Here is a 4,744-nt window from a genome sequence, read left to right on the forward strand (position 1 = left end):
CAGTAGGGACAGAGGGAGAGGTAGAAGCAGACCCCCACTGAACAGGGAGCCAGAAGCAGGGCTTAGTCCTGGGACCCTGGGATCATGATCTGAATTGAAGGCAGATGCTTAATTGACTGAGCCACCCAGAAGCCCCGTTGATCATTTTAAAGTATAAAATATCTCTTGCTTACTCCTGCCCTAATCCAATGCTCTTCTGTTACTTATTTGTTCTGGCATTTTTTGTTTTTGTTGTTTTACCTGACTAATGAGTAAATTAAGATTGAAATAGGAATGGAAGGGACATTATGAGTAAAAATGGCTGACAGTTGGGAGGCCTAGGTGGCTCACTCAGTTAAGTATCTGACTCTTGACTTTAGCTCAGATTTTGGTCTCAGGGTTGTGAATTCAAGTCCCACAGTAGGCTATATGCTGGGTCTGAAGCCTACTAAAAAAAATTTTTTTAGGGCAGCCTGTTCAGTGCTCAGCAGTTCAGTGCTGCTTTCAGCTCAGGGCCTGATCCTGGAGACCTGGGATCGAGTCCCGTGTCAGGCTCCCTGCATGGAACCTGCTTCTCCCTCTGCCTGTGTCTATGCCTCTCTCTCTCTCTCTCTCTTTCTCTGTGTGTCTCTCATGAGTAAATAAATAAAATCTTTAGGGCAGCCCAGGTGGCTCAGGGGTTTAGTGCCACCTTTGGCCCAGGGCGTGATCCTGGAGACCTGGGAGGTAGTCCCACGTCAGGCACCCTGCATGGAGACTGATTCTCCCCCTGCCTGTGCCCCCCTCTCCTCTCTGTGTTTCTAATGAATAAATTAAAAAAAATTTAATGGCTGATAAGTTCCATTGTTTCTTACTATTTTAAGAAAGCAATGTTTATCTTCTCCACATTGTTTAGAAATAAAATAGCTTTCTGTCAAGTTCAAACATGCATATATGACCCTAAAATAAAGTGGTTTAAGACATGGGGAGAGTCTGTGGGAGTTGTGTAGTTTTCTGTTGTTAGCCAGACCCAAATGGTGCTATATCTTGATTACTCAGGAGAATGACAGAGGAAATTGTTATCTCCTTGGCTCTCAAGAGACACAATCCTAGTGACTGTAGAGAAATAATAATGCCAAATACTTCCTTCTAAACACGTATGATCATCAATATCTGTATCTCAGTTTACTGTAGTGGATAGGATACCTGCAATCCTCTTCCTTTGGGAAGGAGTGTAGTTACAAGTTATTAGTAGACAAAAGGGATATTTATCATGATTTGAGGCAAAATCTCTATCACAGGTTTCTTAAAGAAGATAGATTGGAAAAAATTTCCAAGGCATCTGAAATTTTTATTAATCGAAAGATATTGTGCTGTAATCATATTATACTAGACTTACAGTTTTGTTGGTTGACAAGTCTGTATCATTTTAGGAATAACTTATTTGTACCTAACAATGATAAAATTCTTTTTTTAAAAGATTTTATTTATTCATGAGAGACACAGAGAGAAAGGCAGAGACACAGGCAGAGGGAGAAGCAGGCCCCATGCAGGGAGCCTGATGTGGGACTCGATCCTGGGTCTCCAGGATCACGCCCTGGGCTGCAGGCGGCGCTAGATCGCTGAGCCACCCAGGCTGCCCACAATGATAAAATTCTATGCCAAACCAGCTTTGTTTATATGTCCCATAATTTGTTCCCAACCCATACAATGTTATGGGTGCCCTGCCATTCTGATTCTGCACATTTTTTTGCATGATCCTCTTGAACCATTTACCCTCTTTTCATCCTCCAAACACCCATACTAAGCTGACTTTTGCTTGGCCTTCAAGATGCATTCCCAGTGTTCATTCTCTGCCATGAAACTCTGAGTCTCTCTCATACCCGTCCCACCATGTGGATCAGGTCTTTTATTTATAAATTACTTCTATCAGAGCATGACATTACATCAATACTAAGAAAATGTCATAATTTATCTTTCTCTTTAAGTAGACTCTGAACTCTAAGGGCAGAAATTTGTCTCATTTATCTTTTACCCTGTAGGGCATTGTGGTCAACATAACACATGGTAAGAGATTTATAAACAAAATTTAAAAAAATACCAGAAATAACACTTTTGTGCAGGGGGAATATCAAAATGGTGAAATTGTTAGCAAGTCAAACTTTCAGGATGCCTGGGTGGCTTAGTGGTTGAGCATCTGCCTTTGGCTCAGGTCATGATCCGGGGGTCCTAGGATCAAATCTCGCATCAGACTTCCCATGGGGAACCTACTTCTCTCTCTGCCTTTCTTTTTTTTTCTTTTTTTTTAATTTTTATTTATTTATGATAGTCACACAGATTGAGAGAGAGAGGGGCAGAGACACAGGCAGAGGGAGGAGCAAGCTCCATGCACCGGGAGCCCGACGTGGGATTCGATCCCAGGTCTCCAGGATCGTGCCCTGGGCCAAAGGCAGGCGCCAAACCGCTGCACCACCCAGGGATCCCATACCACTCATTTTCTTATGTATATAGCTGTGGTACTTAAAGTACATAGAAGTATATTAAGTATCTTTGAACAGAAATATCTGGTTTAAAATAAATTAAGATGATCAGAGAAGCAATATAATTAAAAGCTAACAGTGAGTTAGTGTAACATAAGTTTTCAACTTTAAAAAAAACTGGCTATATAGTTTGTTGGGGGAGGAATGCCATCTTAGCTTTAAATAAAAGGGAATCTTGGGCTGATTCTAAGATTACATTTGGGGCATCTGGATGGCTCAGTAGGTTAAATGGTCAAATCTTGATTTTTGGCTCAGGTTATGGTCTCAGGGTTCTGGGATTGGGCACCATGTGGGGCCCCATGTTCAGTGGGGAGTCTGCTTGAGGATTCTCTCTCCCTCTGCCCCTCTCCATGCTTGCATGCCCCCCTACTCAAAATCAATCAATCAATCTTCTAATTAATTAATTAATTAAAAGATGACACTATAGTTTCACCTTCCGAAATTTAAACCAATGTATTCTCTGTAGTAGTTCCAAATTTAGTGAATATGATAGGGATTACTCTAAGAGATACCCTCTGATTGCTAGTTATATTACTGCTACTAGATACTACTAGCATGAGATGGTGAAATATCTTTTTCTCTGATATTCATGCCATTTGTGTTTGAGTCTATTTAAGATTAAGTGTCCAAATTATGTTTTCTAGTGATGTTTTCTTAACCCCTACTGTGTGAGGGCAAAATCAAAGAACATTACAATACTATGAGTAGAACTTCAATTTAAAATTATTCTGCTATTCCACATCCCCCCTCCTCATTTTATATTTTAACTTTATTTTTTAATTTTTAAAAAAGATTTTATTTATTTAATCATGAGGGACACAGAGAGAGGCAGAGACATAGGCAGAGAGAAGCAGGCTCCATGCAGGGAGCCTGATGTGGGACTCGATCCTGGCACTCCAGAATCATGCACTGAGCTGAAGGCAGGCACTCAACCACTGAGCCACCCAGGTGTCCCTACATTTTAACTTTAAAGAATGTGCCTTGCCAAGTGATTTGGCTTAGGATAAAAGAATATTATAAAGCAATTTCAAATGTATGGCAATATACCTAGAAAACAATCTTCCTTGCTTGAAATTTGATTGTCTAGAAGGATAAATTATAAATACCTGATTTTTAGAAAACTGAATTTTATAATATTTGCGAGTACCTAAAATAAAGTAATAATTTCCATATCAGATGTAATCTTATCAGGAATCCCAATTTCTCTCTCAAATAAGGCTTTCTGAATGTTTTTATGATATTTATAAATATTGCTTGTGTTTTTATGTTTAAACAAAATGTTTTTATTTTTATTTGTTTATTTTTTTTTAAGATTTCATGAGAGACACAGAGAGAGGCAGAGACATAGGCAGATAGAAGCACAATGCGGGACTCAGTCCCAGGACCCTGAGATCACTCCCTGAGCCAAGGCAGAAGCTCAAGCACTGAGCCACCCAGGCATCCCTAAACAAGATGTCTTTAATGTTAAATAATGTTTAACAATATATTCCTGATTTATAGTAAAATTTGCTTCCATAATTTTTTGGTCTATAGTCTGTTAAATTTAGATTTCAATATTTTATCTTTCATTCATAATTCAAAGTCTGAGTGAATCACTGCTATATGGCACACACTGTTCTAGGCACTAGGTAGATTGCCATGGCAAAGTAGATAAGATGCTTGCTTTTGTGGAACCTGCTGTAATCTGGAGAGAAACTTTCTGGCCCAGAAGTATTTCTTTGCTCTTGTCATTTTTTTGTCTGTCTTTGACAAAATCCTTTAAATTGGGGGCCTATCAGGACAAATAATATCAGAGAATTATTTGCTCATGAAATAAAGGGAAGTGCCAGTCTGTCCAGCATATGAGGAGGTAGGAAGGAAATAAAATTTGGGGAAAGTCAGTCTTCTTAGAGGACCTTTGAAAGTGCTATGTCTCTAATCCTGGTTGCTTTTAAAGTTTCCTTTTTGTATTTGATTTTTAGCAATTGATTATAGAGGGCATAAGTGTGATTTTGTTTGTATTTGTCCTGTATAAGAGATCAGTGAACTAGAATTTGTAGGTTGATATCTCTCATCAGATATGAAAAATTCTCTGCCAGTATTTCTCAGATATCCCTTCTGTCTCATTCTCTTGCATCTCCTTTTGGAATTCCAGTGGAAGGTGTTTAGACTTTTAGAGAAGATCTGCATATTCTATTGTTTCTATCCTTGTTCTCTCTGTACTTCAGTGTCAATACATCCTATTGAAATATCTTTGCACTCACTAA

Source organism: Nyctereutes procyonoides, unplaced genomic scaffold (assembly GCF_905146905.1).
Source record: "Nyctereutes procyonoides isolate TBG_1078 unplaced genomic scaffold, NYPRO_anot_genome, whole genome shotgun sequence".
NCBI lineage: Eukaryota > Metazoa > Chordata > Mammalia > Carnivora > Canidae > Nyctereutes > Nyctereutes procyonoides.